The following is a 17278-nucleotide window of genomic DNA, read 5'->3' on the forward strand; positions in this document are numbered from 1 at the left end:
AGGCGCTTAACCAACCGAGGCACCCAGGTGCCCTGAAGCAATTTTTTAAAAAAAGAACAAACTTATCTCAGCTGAGTTCAGGATTTATTTTAAAACCACAGTAATCAACAAAGAAAAAAAAAAAAAGACGAAAAACCAGACTCTTAAATACAGAGAACAAATTGGTGGTTGCCAGGGGGGCAATGGGTGGGGGGATGGGTGAAACAGATAAAGGGAATTAAGAGTCACTTATCCTGACGGACATTGAGCAATGTATAAAATTGTAAAATCATTACATTGTACACCTGAAACTAATGTAACACTGTATGCGAATAATACTTCAATTAAAAAATAAAATAAAGTAAATAAATAATGGATGGAGAACCTGAAAAAATATATACAAGAATTATAGATCACTGGAATAGAATTAAGAGCCAAGGAATAGAACTATACACATATGTAATCATTTGATATTCTACAAAGGTCCTAACATAATTCAGTAACAAAAGATTGGTCTTTGTTGGTTAGTTTAATAAATGATGCTATAATAATGCACTACTAGGTATTTACCCAAAGAATAAAAAATACTGATTTGAAGGGATACATGCACCCCAATGTTTATAGCAGCACTATCAACAATCGCCAAATTATGGAAAGAGCCCAAATGTCCATCGACTGATGAATGGATAAAGAAGATATGATATATATACATATAACACACACACACACACACACAGATGGTTATATATACACATACATACATATAATGGAATATTACTCAGCCATAAAAACGAATGAAATCTTGCTATTTGCAATGACGTGGATGGAGCTAGAATGTATTATGCTAAGTGAAATGAGTCGGAGAAAGACAAATACCATGTGATTTCCCTCATATGTGGAATTTAAGAAACAAAACACATGAAACATAGGAAAAGGGGAGAAAAAAGAGAGAGGAAGACACACCGTAAGAGACTCTTAATGATAGAGAACAAACTGAGAGTTGATGGAGGGAGATGGGTGGGGGATGGGCTATATGGGTGACAGGTATTAAGATGGGCATTTGTGGGGCACCCGGGTGGCTCAGTTAAGCATCCGACTTCGGCTCAGGTCATTATCTCATGGCTCATGAGTTCGAGCCCCACGTTGGGCTCTGTGTTGACAACTCAGAGCCTGGAGCCTGCTTCTGATTCTGTGTCTCCCTCACTCTCTGCCACTCCCCCACTGATGCTGTCTCTCTCTCCTTCAAAAAAATAAACATTAAAAAAAAAAACAGAGGGGTACTTGTGATAAGCACAGGGTATTGTATGTAAGTGATGAATCACTAAATCCTACACCTGAAACTAATATTACACTGTATGTTAACTAGCTAGAATTAAAATCCAAACTTGAAAAAGGACAGAAAATCAATAAAGGACACTGGTAAAGGTGAAAACTAAAATCAAATAAATGATGCTGTAACACCTAGATATCCACATGGAAAACAAACAAACAAACACTGACCATTATTTCATATCATAAATAAAAATGAGCTCAGAACTGACTACAGACCCCAATATAAAAGCTACAAACCATAAAGTACTAGAAAAAAGTAGGAGAAATCTTTATGACTTTGGGATAGACAAAGATTTATTAAACACAAAAAGCATAAATCATACCAGAAAATAATGATACATGTGCTTTAGAAAAATAAAAGTATTAGCACTTTAAAGGTCATTGCTGAGAAAAATGAGAGGGCAAGTCATAGATTGGGAGAAAATATTTGCAACATGTACATCAGACAAAGGTTTTAGATCTGGGATATACAAAGAGCTCTTTTTTCCAAGTTTATTTATTTTTGAGAGAGAGAGAGAGACAGCAGGAATGGGGAAAGGGCAAAAAGAGAGAAAGAGAGATTCCCAACCAGGCTCCCGGCTATCAGCACAGAGCCTGACACAGGGCACGAACTCATGAAACTGAGATCATGACCTGAGCTGAAACCAAGAGTCAGACGCTCAACTGACTGAGCCACTCAGGCGCCCCTAAAGAGCTCTTATACTTAAATATAAGAGAACAGGGGCGCCTGAGTGGCTCAGTCGGTTGGGCGACCGACTTCGGCTCAGGTCATAATCTTGAGGTTTGTGAGTTTGAGCCCCGCGTCGGGCTCTGTGCTGACAGCTCAGAGCCCAGAGCCTGCTTCGGATTCTGTGTCTCCCTCTCTCTCTGCCCCTCCCCTGCTCACATTCTGTCTCTCTCTGTCTCTCAATAACAAATAAACGTAAAAAAAAAAATTTTTTTTTTAAAAAGAGAACAAACCTAGTAAAAAACTGGTACAGACCTTCACAAATGAAATACAAATAGTCAACCAGCAGACACAAGAAAAGATGCAGGTCATTAGGGAAATGAAAATAAAAACCACAATTACATGTGCACTCCACCCGCAGTAGAATGATTAAAATTAAAAAGACTGATAATTTCAGTGCTGGCAAAGATGCGGAGTAACTGGAAATCTCATACCCTAATCACAGGAATGTAAAATGCCACAACCACTTTGGAACACAGTTTGGCAACTGGCGGAAGGTTAAAAATCCACCTGCCCTACAACCACCCGCCTTAGCCCATTTGGGCTGCTGTAACAAAAATACCATAGCCTGGGCGACTTAAACAATAGAAAAGTCCTTCTCGCAACTCAGGAGTCTTGCAGTCCCGCAGTGAGGTGCTGAAAGATTTGGTGTCTGGTGAGACTCCACTTCCTGGATCACAGATGCCCGTCTTCTTGTCGTGTCCTCACACGGCAGAAGAGGCAAGGAAGCTCTCTGTGCTCTCTCATAAGGGCACTAATCCCAACCAATGAAGACGCCATACTCAAAACACACTCGCCTCCCAAAGGCCTCATCTCCAAATACCTTCGCATTGGGGATGAGGTTCCAACATATGAATTTTGAGGGGACGCAAACACTGAGTCTATAATACCACCTATTTTTAGTTGTTGACTCAAAAGAAATGAAAACACAGGGGCGCCTGGGTGGCTCAGTCGGTTAAGCGTCCAACTTCAGCTCAGGTCATGATCTCGTGGTCCGTGATTTCGAGCCCCGCATCGGGCTCTGTGCTGACCGCTCAGAGCCTGGAGCCTGTTTCGGATTCTGTGTCTCCCTCTCTCTCTGACCCTCTCCCATTCATGCTCTGTCTCTCTCTGTCTCAAAAATAAATAAACGTCAAAAAAATTAAAAAAAAAAAAAAGAAATGAAAACACATGTCTCTATAAAGACATAAACAAGAATGCTTTATTTGGCATCCGTATATGGCTAAAAAATAGCCAAGTTGTGGCATATCCATACAAGAGAATACTACTCACCAATAAAAAGAAATGAACTGTGATATGTAGCAAAATGGATGAATCTCAGAATAGTTATGCCCGAAGAGGCCCGAAGCAAGAATAAATACCGCATGATTCCATTAATGTGAAATTCCACAAAATGAAAACTAATCTGTAGTGACAGAATGCAGATCAGTTGGGAGCAGGGAGCAGGGCGTATGTTGGAAGGAATGGATTGCAGAGAGCAGATGGAAGTTTCGGGATGTGATGGAAACCTCTGATGTCTTCTTTACTGGGGTAGTTTCATAAGTATGTAATTTATCAAACCTCATCACATTGCTTTAAACCATTTGAAATATCTGCAGTATAGTGTATGGAAACTACATCTCAATATCTTTTTTAAAATAATAAGCCGGGGGGAACGAGTGAAGATGGCGGCGTAGGAGGACGCTGGGCTCACCGCGCATCCTGCTGATCACTTAGATTCCACCTACACCTGCCTAACTAACCCAGAAAACCACCAGAAACTGGCAGAACGGAGTCTCCGGAGCCAAGGGCAGACGAGAGGCCCACGGAGGAGGGTAGGAAGGGCAGCGAGGCGGTGCGCGCTCCACGGACTGGCGACACGGAGCCGGGGCGGAGGGGCGGCTTGCCGGCCAAGCGAGCCCCCGAGTCTGGCTGGCAAAAGCGGAGGGGCCGGACGGACTGTGTTCCGACAGCAAGTGCGACTTAGCCTCTGGGAGGTCATAAGCTAACAGCTCTGCTCAGAAAGCGGGAAGGCTGGAGGACAAAGGGAGGGAGAGCTGCTGAGCCCCCGGACGACAGAGCTCAGCTTGGCGGGGAACAAAGGCGCTCGCCAGCGCCATCTCCCCCGCCCATCCCCCAGCCAAAATCCCAAATAAACAGTTCCTGCCAGGGAACTTGCTCGTTCCGCGCAAACACCCAACTCTGTGCTTCTGCGGAGCCACCCCTCCGGCAGCGGGTCTGACTCCCTCCCGCTGCCACAAGGCCCCTCCTGAAGTGGATCACCTAAGGAGAAGCGAGCTAAGCCTGCCCCTCCAGCCCCCGTGCACCTTGCCTACCCACCCCAGCTCATACGCCAGATCCCCAGCAACACAAGCCTGGCAGTGTGCAAGTAGCCCAGATGGGCCACGCCACCCCACGGTGAATCCCGCCCCTAGGAGAGGGGAAGAGAAGGCACACACCAGTCTGACTGTGGCCCCAGCGGTGGGCTGGGGGCAGACATCGGGTCGGACTGCGGCCCCGCCCACCAACTCCAGTTAAACACCACAGCACAGGGGAAGTGCCCTGCAGGTCCTCACCACTCCAGGGACTCTCCAAAATGACCAAACGGAAGAATTCCCCTCAGAAGAATCTCCAGGAAATAACAACAGCTAATGAACTGATCAAAAAGGATTTAAATAATATAACAGAAAGTGAATTTAGAATAATAGTCATAAAATTAATCACTGGGCTTGAAAACAGTATAGAGGACAGCAGAGAATCTCTTGCTACAGAGATCAAGGGACTAAGGAACAGTCACGAGGAGCTGAAAAGCGCTTTAAACGAAATGCAAAACAAAATGGAAACCACGACGGCTCGGCTTGAAGAGGCAGAGGAGAGAATAGGTGAACTAGGAGATAAAGTTATGGAAAAAGAGGAAGCTGAGAAAAAGAGAGATAAAAAAATCCAGGAGTATGAGGGGAAAATTAGAGAACTAAGTGATACACTAAAAAGAAATAGTATACGCATAATTGGTATCCCAGAGGAGGAAGAGAGAGGGAAAGGTGCTGAAGGGGTACTTGAAGAAATAATAGCTGACAACTTCCCTGAACTGGGGAAGGAAAAAGGCATTGAAATCCAAGAGGCACAGAGAACTCCCTTCAGACGTAACTTGAATCGATCTTCTGCACGACATATCATAGTGAAACTGGCAAAATACAAGGATAAAGAGAAAATTCTGAAAGCAGCAAGGGATAAACGTGCCCTAACTTATAAAGGGAAACCTATAAGACTCGTGACTGATCTCTCTTTTGAAACTTGGCAGGCCAGAAAGGATTGGCACGAGATCTTCAATGAATTGAACAGAAAAAATACGCAGCCGAGAATCCTTTATCCAGCAAATCTGTCATTTAGAATAGAAGGAGAGATAAAGGTCTTCCCAAACAAACAAAAACTGAAGGAATCTGTCACCACTAAACCAGCCCTACAAGAGATCCTAAGGGGGATCCTGTGAGACAAAGTACCAGAGACATCGCTACAAGCATAAAACATACAGACATCACAATGACTCTAAACCCGTATCTTTCTATAATAACACTGAATGTAAATGGATTAAATGTGCCAACCAAAAGACATAGGGTATCAGAATGGATAAAAAAACAAGATCCATCTATTTGCTGTCTACAAGAGACTCATTTTAGATCTGAGGACACCTTTAGATTGAGAGTGAGGGGATGGAGAACTATTTATCATGCTACTGGAAGCCAAAAGAAAGCTGGAGTAGCCATACTTATATCAGACAAACTAGACTTTAAATGAAAGGCTGTAACAAGAGATGAAGAAGGGCATTATATAATAATTACAGGGTCTATCCATCAGGAAGAGGTAACAATTATAAATGTCTATGCGCCGAATACCGGAGCCCCCAAATATATAAAACAATTACTCACAAACATAAACAATCTTATTGATAAGAATGTGGTAATTGCAGGGGACTTTAACACTCCACTTACAGAAATGGATAGATCGTCTAGACACATGGTCAATAAAGAAACAAGGGCCCTGAATGACACATTGGATCAGATGGACTTGACAGATATATTTAGAACTCTGCATCGCAAACCAACAGAATATACTTTCTTCTTGAGTGCACATGGAACATTCTCCAAGATAGATCATATACTGGGTCACAAAACAGCCCTTCATAAGTTTACAAGAATTGAAATTATACCATGCATACTTTCAGACCACAATGCCATGAAGCTTGAAATCAACCACAGGAAAAAGTCTGGAAAACCTCCAAAAACATGGAGGTTAAAGAACACCCTACTAAAGAATGAGTGGGTCAACCAGGCAATTAGAGAAGAAATTAAAAAATATATGGAAACAAACGAAAATGAAAATACAACAATCCAAACGCTTTGGGACGCAGCGAAGGCAGTCCTGAGAGGAAAATACATTGCAATCCAGGCCTATCTCAAGACACAAGAAAAATCCCAAATACAAAATCTAACAGCACACCTAAAGGAAATAGAAGCAGAACAGCAAAGGCAGCCTAAACCCAGCAGAAGAAGAGAACTAATAAAGATCAGAGCAGAAATAAACAATATAGAATCAAAAAAAACTGTAGAGCAGATCAACGAAACCAAGAGTTGGTTTTTTGAAAAAATAAACAAAATTGACAAACCTCTAGCCAGGCTTCTCAAAAAGAAAAGGGAGATGACCCAAATAGATAAAATCAGGAATGAAAATGGAATTATTACAACCAATCCCTCAGAGATACAAACAATTATCAGGGAATACTATGAAAAATTATATGCCAACACACTGGACAACCTGGAAGAAATGGACAAATTCCTAAACACCCACACTCTTCCAAAACTCAATCAGGAGGAAATAGAAAGCTTGAACAGACCCATAACGAAGAAATTGAATCAGTTATCAAAAATCTCCCAACAAATAAGAGTCCAGGACCAGATGGCTTCCCAGGGGAGTTCTACCAGATGTTTAAAGCAGAGATAATACCTATCCTTCTCAAGCTATTCCAAGAAATAGAAAGGGAAGGAAAACTTCCAGACTCATTCTATGAAGCCAGTATTACTTTGATTCCTAAACCAGAGACCCAGTAAAAAAACAGAACTACAGGCCAATATCCCTGATGAATATGGATGCAAAAATTCTCAATAAGATACTAGCAAATCGAATTCAACAGCATATAAAAAGAATTATTCACCATGATCAAGTGGGATTCATTCCTGGGATGCAGGGCTGGTTCAACATTCGCAAATCAATCAACGTGATACATCACATTAATAAAAGAAAAGATAAGAACCATATGATCCTGTCAATCGATGCAGAAAAAGGCCTTTGACAAAATCCAGCACCCTTTCTTAATAAAAACCCTTGAGAAAGTCGGGATAGAAGGAACATACTTAAACATCATAAAAGCCATTTATGAAAGCCCACAGCTAACATCATCCTCAATGGGGAAACACTGAGAGCTTTTTCCCTGAGATCAGGAACACGACAGGGATGCCCACTCTCACCGCTGTTGTTTAACATAGTGTTGGAAGTTCTAGCATCAGCAATCAGACAACAAAAGGAAATCAAAGGCATCCAAATTGGCAAAGATGAAGTCAAGCTTTCGCTTTTTGCAGATGACACGATATTATACATGGAAAATCCGATAGACTCCACCAAAAGTCTGCTAGAACTGATACATGAATTCAGCAAAGTTGCAGGATACAAAATCAATGTACAGAAATCAGTTGCATTTTTATACACTAACAATGAAGCAACAGAAAGACAAATAAAGAAACTGATCCCATTCACAATTGCACCAAGAAGCTTAAAATACCTAGGAATAAATCTAACCAAAGATGTAAAAGATCTGTATGCTGAAAACTATAGAAAGCTTATGAAGGTAATTGAAGAAGATATAAAGAAATGGAAAGACATTCCCTGCTCATGGATTGGAAGAATACATATTGTCAAAATGTCAATACTACCCAAAGCTATCTACACATTCAATGCAATCCCAATCAAAATGGCACCAGCATTCTTCTCGAAGCTAGAACAAGCAATTCTAAAATTCATATGGAAACACAAAAGGCCCCGAATAGCCAAAGTAATTTTGAAGAAGACCAAAGCAGGAGGCATCACAATCCCAGACTTTAGCCTCTACTACAAAGCTGTCATCATCAAGACAGGATGGTATTGGCACAAAAACAGACACATAGACCAATGGAATAGAATAGAAACCCCAGAACTAGACCCACAAACGTATGGCCAACTCATCTTTGACAAAGCAGGAAAGAACATCCAATGGAAAAAAGACAGTCTCTTTAACAAATGGTGCTGGGAGAACTGGACAGCAACATGCAGAAGGTTGAAACTAGACCACTTTCCGACACCATTCACAAAAATAAACTCAAAATGGATAAAGGACCTGAATGTGAGACAGGAAACCATCAAAACCCTAGAGGAGAAAGCAGGAAAAGACCTCTCTGACCTCAGCCATAGCAATCTCTTACTCGACACATCCCCAAAGGCAAGGGAATTAAAAGCAAAAATGAATTACTGGGACCTTGTGAAGATAAAAAGCTTCTGCACAGCAAAGGAAACAACCAACAAAACTAAAAGGCAACCAACGGAATGGGAAAAGATATTTGCAAATGACATATAGGACAAAGGGCTAGTATCCAAAATCTATAAAGAGCTCACCAAACTCCACACCCGAAAAACAAATAACCCAGTGAAGAAATGGGCAGAACACATGAATAGACACTTCTCTAAAGAAGACATCCGGATGGCCAACAGGCACATGAAAAGATGCTCAATGTCGCTCCTCATCAGGGAAATACAAATCAAAACCACACTCAGATACCACCTCACGCCAGTCAGAGTGGCCAAAATGAACAAATCAGGAGACTATAGATGCTGGAGAGGATGTGGAGAAACGGGAACCCTCTTGCACTGTTGGTGGGAATGCAAACTGGTGCAGCCACTCTGGAAAACAGTGTGGAGGTTCCTCAGAAAATTAAAAATAGACCTACCCTATGACCCAGCAATAGCACTGCTAGGAATTTATCCAAGGGATACAGGAGTACTGATGCATAGGGGCACTTGTACCCCAATGTTTATAGCAGCACTCTCAACAATAGCCAAATTGTGGAAAGAGCCTAAATGTCCATCAACTGATGAATGGATAAAGAAATTGTGGTTTATATACACAATGGAGTACTACGTGGCAATGAGAAAGAATGAAATCTGGCCTTTTGTAGCAACGTGGATGGAACTGGAGAGTGTGATGCTAAGTGAAATAAGCCATACAGAGAAAGACAGATACCATATGGTTTCACTCTTATGTGGATCCTGAGAAACTAACAGAAACCCATGGGGGAGGGGAAGGAAAATAAAAAAAAGAGGTTAGAGTGGAAGAGAGCCAAAGCATAAGAGACTCTTAAAAACTGAGAACAAACTGAAGGTTGATGGGGGGTGGGAGGGAGGGGAGGGTGGGTGATGGGTATTGAGGAGGGCACCTTTTGGGATGAGCACTGGGTGTTGTATGGAAACCAATTTGACAATAAACTTCATATATTGAATAAATAAATAAATAAATATAAAATAAAATAAAATAAAATAAAATAAAATAAAATAAAATAAAATAATAAGCCACAGCAAATTGAGAATAGGGTGAGGGAACAAGAAAGCATTCCTTCTAAGAAACAAGACTCTCGAGGAACATAATCACTGCCACCAGGTATCTGGTGGGCCATCAAATGCAAAAGTCTGATTCTGCACTGTCTCATCACAAGGTCCAGGACAAACTGGTGGAATCTGAAGGCAGCAAACTTCATCTGCAAATAAGAAACAGATTCCTAACCCAAAAGAATAATCCAAAAATAAAAGTGGCCGCCATGCTGAAGAGGGAGTTTCTTGGTACTGGAGGTACTCATGGAGAGGCAGGGCAGACTGGGGTTTTGGAGAAACATTTTGGGGAAGGTAGAGGCTACCCCTAAGACTTCTTCCAACTGGACGATTCTAGGATTCTGCAAGACTAGAAGTTCCCTGTTGTTCGATGCTGGTATACAAAAGCCCAAGGTTACACCATCTTGCTTTACACCAGGTGATTTTCCCCAAAGAAAATTAAAACATCACAATAGAATTGAGGAGGAACTTTCTATCCTCTCTATTTGGCGACTGACTCCCCTCCCTGCTTTCTTTTGGCAGAGGAACACTCTCACTGAAGAGAGATGGTTTTGGATTTTGCTCCTCTCCAAAAGCGCGTATCCTCGTGAATAACATGCCTGAAGTTAGCATAAACCCTGGTGACCGAGTGGAAACACCTACTGTGATTCAGCGTGGCTGACTCTCAAAGTCCTCCTCATCGGACATCTAACTCACACCTTCATCTCCTGCTGTGTTGGAGGGATGCATGGGTGTAATTGTTAAGCATCAGGACAGAACTACAAAAACTACAAGACCTCGTTCATGCATGCGTGCATGCATGCATTCATTCACTCGATGAACATGCCAGCATTTTGATGTATTAGGACACTCTCTTCCCTGATCTGTGTGGGCTCTTCTCATTGTTATTTCCAGGGCTTAACGTGACTTAGGGAGGAGGACATTCATAGAAGGAGACGCATTTTAGGAAGGGAAACAGAAATAAAACCTCACAGGCTGCCCCAGTAGGCCTAGCCCGACATCAGTGTTAGACTGATACATAGCTCAGGGTCTCCGTGGGTAATTTCTTATCATACGCGACAGGCTGGGGTTCATCCTATCGGCTAAACTCTATATGAAAAATGGGACACTGCCTGGAGATTTGACCCCACTGTCGCAAACGGGACTCCAGCCACCTCGGCAGCCAAGCTGTTTGCTCTTTCTCGCTCTAGCTCTTTCCCTTGGGGACAGGTCAGTCTTCATTAGCACCTTCACCGGGTGCCACGCAAGGGCAAAAGAAGGAACCTGCACCGACCCAACCACCTGTTTTCCAGCCACCTGCTCTCGCGAGGAGAGGGAAGACCTACCTCATTTGGTCAGTAGCTTGATCTGCGGGTTTTTAATTTCATCGATCGCGCTGGCCCCAATTTGAAAGCATAATAGGGAGGTGTGTTTGCATTTAGCTCTTACAAATAACATCCTGAAAGTGCAAAGGAAAAATCCGTAGCGTAGTCAGAGGGAGAATAAGGGCCCATGCGTACCTGGTGAAGGAATATTCGTGAACCCTTGAAGAGTAAGCAAGGGACAGGAAACAAAGGCAGGGTCAGGCACAAGAAGGAAGACCCCTTTCCAATAAGTCAGAACAGGACCCAGTCAGCACTGAGGATTATTTAATTCTAGATTAAAGGGAAATCCTGAAAAAGAAAAGGCAGTGTGGGGTGGGGGGTGACTGGGTGGCTCAGTCAGTTGAGTGTCTGACTTTTGCTATTGGCTCAGGTCATGATCTCACGGTTCATGAGTTCGTCGAGCCCTGCATCAGGCTCTGTGCTGACAGTGTGGAACCTGCCTGGGATTCTTTCTCTCTCTCTCTGCCCCTCCCCTGCCTTGTGCTCTCTCTCTCTCTCTCTCAAAATAAATAAATAAAACACTTAAAAAAAAAAGGCAGTGGGAAGTGTGACAGTAAAATCTTTGTGTGAGAGATCACGTTGAATAATGTCCAACACAGGGGCGCCTGGGTGGCTCAGTCAGTTAAGCGTCCGACTTCAGCTCAGGTCACCATCTCGCGGTCCATGAGTTCGAGCCCCGCGTCGGGCTCTGGGCCGATGGCTCAGAGCCTGGAGCCTGCTTCCGATTCTGTGTCTCCCTCTCTCTCTGCCCCTCCCCCGTTCATGCTCTGTCTCTCTCTGTCTCAAAAATAAATAAAACGTTAAAAAAAAAAAAAAGAATAACGTCCAACACAAATTAACTGTAATTACTAATTTGAAAATGGGTTCACTGACATATTCTCGTTTTAATTTTTCACATGGTTAGTGTCTTTTAAGCATTATCATAGATGTCTATTTCAACTAGGGGTTGTAAAACTCATTTTGTCAAATTTAGAGTTCATTAAAAGATAAACCGTGAACTCTAAAACCGTGCTTTTATCTTGTATTTTATATCAAATTTGTTTGACAAATCTGAAGTCCGAGCTTTCCCATGTTTTAATATTGCTTTTGCCTTTAGGCATCATGACTTACTTTAAGAGACCCAACTTTGGGGCACCTGGGTGGCTCCGTCCGTTAAACATCCGACTCCGGCTCAGGTCATGATCTCACTGTTCATGAGTTTGAGCCTCACGCTGGGCCCTGTGCTGACAGCTCAGAGCCTGGAGCCTGCCTCAGATTCTGTGTCTCCTTCTCTCTCTCTGCCCATCCCCTACTCACACTCTGTCTCTGTCTCTCAAAAATGAATAAACGTTAAAAAAAAATTTAAAGACCGAATTTGACATAAAATAGTTTTCTTCACAACAAACGAGAACCTAAACGAAAATTGGCAAGTTCTTAGATTAAATTAACAAAGCCAAGATTTAGATATTTTCTCAAGTATAGGTAAGATCTTAGTTAAACTCAGGCTTCAGACAGACTACTCAGGTAGAAAGGTGATCAGGATTGGAAATCCTTTAAAATAAATTCCTCATTATGATTTTCAAGGGCACTCAATAACAAATGAAAGCAGATAAGAAAAATATTCTATTTATATGTCTAACCAGGACAGCTCTAGAGACTAAATAAATTTCATGGGTAATTAATATCATTTGCATGGAGACTAATATGCCTGAGATTAAAAGTTCTTTTTCTTTTTCTTTTTCTTTTAAGTTTATTTATTTTGAGAGAGAGTGTGTGTGACAGGGAAGAGTCAGAGAGAGAAAGGGAGAGAGAGAGAGAATCCCAAGCAGGCTCTATGCTGTCAGTGCAGAGCCCAATGCGGGGCTCAATCTCACAAACCATGAGATCATGACCTGAGCCAAAATCAAGAGTCGGATGCTTAACTGACTGAGCCACCCAGACACCCCCAAAAGTTCTTTTTCAAACGACATCTAATTTTCTGGAACATCCCTACCCTGACTCAGAGGGATGGCTGGCCCTGGTGAACACATTTGTCCCAGAAAACCAAACAGGTCAAGGTAAGGGCAACAACTTAAGGCAAACAATTTAAGGCAGACCCCAGTTTCCATCAACTGAAACTGGCAAGTTTTCTAACAGAGTCTTGTCTCGTTGGACACTTGAGGATAATTGAACTTATTGCCATGGAAATTAAAACTTAAGTGGAAAATGAATACCCTCTACATATACGCATATGTGCGTGTGCACACACACATTGTGTATGTAGATGTAGTTTCCAAACATGCTCAAAATTACATAGATGATAAAATGAATCCCCCCATAGTTGTAATCCGGATCCAATCATTTTTAAGATTTGGCCACATTTACTTCATCTGTCCTTTTAACCTCTTTTTTGCGGAAACACTGCAAAGCACACGTCAGGTATCGTGTCATTTCACCCCTACCTACATACTTCAGTGCACATCTATTAAAAAAACAAACTTCTTCTTACATAACCGTATACTGTTATCACCCTAACAAAATAAACAAGAATTCCTCAGTATCAGCTAATTCCCATGCATAATTCCATCTCCCTGATTGTCTCACGGGCATTAGGTTATACGATCACGTCGGGGTACAAACGAAACAAACCTGTCTTCTCCTAGAACCAACCACCCTCTTCCCTGCTGCCCCCTCTTTTCGAGGCGTTTTAATTTGTTACAGAAATTAGGTCAACTGTCCTGTAGTCCCACTGCAAAATAATAAGAAATATACATATTGGTCTGTGACCCCAGTTCCTGCTAAGATTGATCTTTGACCCTGTTCCTGACATAGACCTCGTAAATCCCACGGCACTTCTGGAGTGACAGGAGGATCTTTTGTTCTAACGAGGCGATTCGGGGTGAGCTCCTGGATGGGGGCTGGCCCCCAGAAAGGCCAAGCCATGATTACATGTTTGGAACTTACAGACCCACCCCTCATTCTCTGAGGAGGGGAGAGGAGCTGGAAATCGATCGTGCCTATGTGATGAAGCCTCCATAAAAATCCCCAAACTACAGGGCTCGGGAAGCTTCCATTAGTGAACATACACACATGCCAGGAAGGGGGGGGGGGCGGAGGGCATACCTCAACTCCATAGGGACGAAAGCTTCTGCACTTGAGACCCTTTCTAGACTCCACTGTCTATGTCTCTTCATCTGGCTGTTCATCCATATTCTTACCATATCTTTTATCGTATAATCAGCTGGTAAATGTAAGTGTTTCCTGAGTTCTGTGAGCTGTTCTAGCAAATTACCGAACCCAAGGAGGGGATCATGGGCACCTTGATTTGCAGCTGGTCAGGCAGAAGTACAAGGGACAACGTGAGACTTGCTGGCATCTCAAGTGAGGGCAGTCTTGTGGGACTGAGCCTTTAACCTGGCATCAGACACTAACTCCAGGAAGACAGTGTCAGAACCGGATCGAACTGTAGGGCACCCGGGTGGTGCCGGAGAACTGGTCAACGTAGACACATGCATCTTGTGTCAGAAGTGTCGTGGGTGTTTGGGTCCTGTAAAGGACAGCAGCAAGCTTGTCCTGGTCACCCAAGAAGACTGTGTGATGTTATTTAGCTAATCTCTCTGTCCCTCATTTTTCCTAAAAACAGAAGTTGGCTCTAGGGGCGCCTGGGTGACTCAGTCGGTTGGGCATCCAACTCGATTTGGCCTCAGGTCAGGATCTCACGGTTCGTGGGACTGAGCCCCGAGTCAGGCTGCACGTTGGCAGGGCAAAGCCTACTTGGGTTCGTCTCTCTCCCTCTCTCTCTCTGCCCCTCCCCTGCTTGTGGTCTCTCTCTCAAAAATAAAGAAACTTTAATTCTTCGGAAAATTGAAAAAAGTACAATATAAAATAAAAAAATATGCTGGTCTAGCATGAGACACGTATCACCAGATAAATATAAGAGAATGTGATGTGTTCTAATACTGCTATAAAAATACAGATGAGTGTATGATTAATCTCAGTGACAAGGTCAATATGAGTCGGGCTTTGAACAATAACTGAAACGCAGGGTTGATGTAAAGAAGGAAAATACTTTCTAGACAGGGAGACGGGCTCCTGCAAAGGCAGGGCGAGGTGACAACGGTACAGACAAGAGCTCTAGATTTTGTGTGGCCAGAAGAAAGAACGCATTTGCAAAGTAGCAGAGAAAGGTTGGGTGGGGCCGGGTGGGGAAGGCACTGAACCTTACGATAAGGAGTCTAGACATTAGCATTGGCTGCAGGGAACCTTCAAGGTTGCTAAGCAAGAGTAATACGGTCAGAGCTATGTCTTAAGAAGAAAACTCGAGGGAAAGGGGGCGGATGAATAAACAGAGGGAGAAAGAAAAAAGATGAGTTTGAAGCCTCCTATCATCCACATGAAAAACAATGAACCCGAGCGGTATCCCTGAATTTGCCAGTTAGACAAAAGGAGGCAGAAATTAAATCCAGATGCGTTTCGAGGGTGAAACATACAGGTCTTGGTGACAGGAAATGTGAGAAGTGAGGCAGGAGGACAGAGGAGGACTCTGAGGGGTGTGGCCGTAAACAGGAAGTAGTTGAAATGCAACCGCATTTACTAACTTGCCAACTCAAGAGTGCAAATCGATTAAGAATTAATATTAAGCGTATTTGCAAATAGGCAAGTCAGAACAAACACCTCTGCAAAATAAACTCCTCAGGATTTCTATTTTGAAAATACATGCAGGGCAACTAACGCTTACAGCCTATTTTTAAATTTTAATGTTCCAGCCGTAGTAAATTATGAATGTCCAGTCTGCCAGGATGCCATCCCCAGAGTCGAAGAAGATTCCCAAATTTGAGGGATAGGTTGCCTAGCAACCAGAGTTCCCTGGAGCCGAGAAACACTGACATATTTTCCCCCAGTGAAGACTTTCACAAGATCTAAAACAGGAGCAGAGGGAAATGATCATTAAAAACTGACCTTATGACTCCGGTTCAGTTAAAGAAACCTGAATTTGCTCAACCAGCAGGGGGCAGCCCATCTTTTCTAAGGAACCTTTCTAAAATCCTCAGGGCGTGTGAGTACCCATTTCCCATCCTTGGCTAATCCCAACAGGTGATCATCTCTTCTCAGTGGTACAACCCCAGAGGCCCGGCAGTCAGTTTTTCTATGGTCTTCCCCAAACAGACAGACCTAATCTTACGCATCATGTACTCACTGAAGACACAGGTTCTGGGTACTGATTTGAATCCTGGCTCTGCCCCTTACTATCTGTATGGCCAATTGAGTAATTCTTCAATGTCTCTGTGCCTCAATTTCCTCCTCTGTAAAATGGAGAGAGTAATAGAACCTTTCCTCATAGTGTTGAGAGCATTTAAGTAAGTTAATATATTTAAGGGACTGGACACATGATTCTGGCACACAGTGAGCACTCAATAACCCTTGGGTAGGATTAGTATTGCTTATTACAGGTGTCTTCTACCATATACGGAGAGAGAAACACATTGCATTGGTTATACAAATACGGGATGATATTCTGGCTCTCTCTCCACTGCCTCCTACCCGTCCATTCCACTTTGTAGTAAAATATTCCTCCAGAGTCCCAAAGAAAACGCAGGAATTGTCTGAGAGTTCTATAGCTGGTAGGAGGATAAGGCAGCCAGGAGGAAACACCCAAGGCATCCGTGAATGGATGTGAGAATTTGCAGCCTGTAGGTAACAAGGTCACCGGAGTCCAAGCAGAGAGCCTCCTCTCCCGCAAAATGCATACCAACACGTAAAAAGAGGGAACGTTTGCTGGAAATGCTAAAGACTGCCTTAAGAGGAAAGGAAAAGAAGAAAGGAAGATGGGTTGTGACAACTAAGCAGGTGGGGAAACAGCAGGGAATTTTCAGGATTGCTCAGGAAGTTTTCCTGGAAAGACCCCCAGATGAGCAGAGGAGGGCACAGAACTCACCCTCTCAAGACCCATAAGCCCAGTTCTGGTATACAGAATGTGCCCTCCAAGGATGCCCATGTCCTATGAATATGTCACCTGCCATGGCAAGGACTTTGCAGGTGTACTTCAGGACCTTGGGTTCTCCTGGGTTATCTGGGTGGGTCCAATGTAATCACAAGGGTCCTTCCTAAGAGGAAGGCCAGGACGGTCAGAGGAGGATTGCATGACACAGAAACAGTCAGACTGATGCAGGGCGCTGAGCCAAGGACCCCGGGTGCTTCTAGAAGCTGGAAAAGGCAAGGAACAGATTCTCCACTAGCACCTGCAGAAGGAGCA

The 17278-nt window shown here is 43.1% G+C and overlaps 1 protein-coding gene and 1 long non-coding RNA gene across 3 annotated transcripts in view; one reads left to right on the plus strand and one right to left on the minus strand.

Annotated features, from left to right (window-relative positions):
• LOC122234530 overlaps positions 1 to 11481 on the plus strand; it is a 28264-nt gene extending 16783 nt beyond the window's left edge. The window contains exons 2-3 of the long non-coding RNA XR_006212298.1: positions 10226 to 11036; positions 11438 to 11481. This is a non-coding gene — a long non-coding RNA (uncharacterized LOC122234530). The remainder of the gene's footprint in view (positions 1 to 10225; positions 11037 to 11437) is intronic.
• CALN1 (calneuron 1) overlaps positions 1 to 17278 on the minus strand; it is a 366396-nt gene that overhangs the window by 300627 nt on the left and 48491 nt on the right. The window lies entirely within an intron of this gene.

The sequence above is a fragment of the Panthera tigris genome, chromosome E3, assembly GCF_018350195.1.
Source record: "Panthera tigris isolate Pti1 chromosome E3, P.tigris_Pti1_mat1.1, whole genome shotgun sequence".
NCBI classification, from domain to species: domain Eukaryota; kingdom Metazoa; phylum Chordata; class Mammalia; order Carnivora; family Felidae; genus Panthera; species Panthera tigris.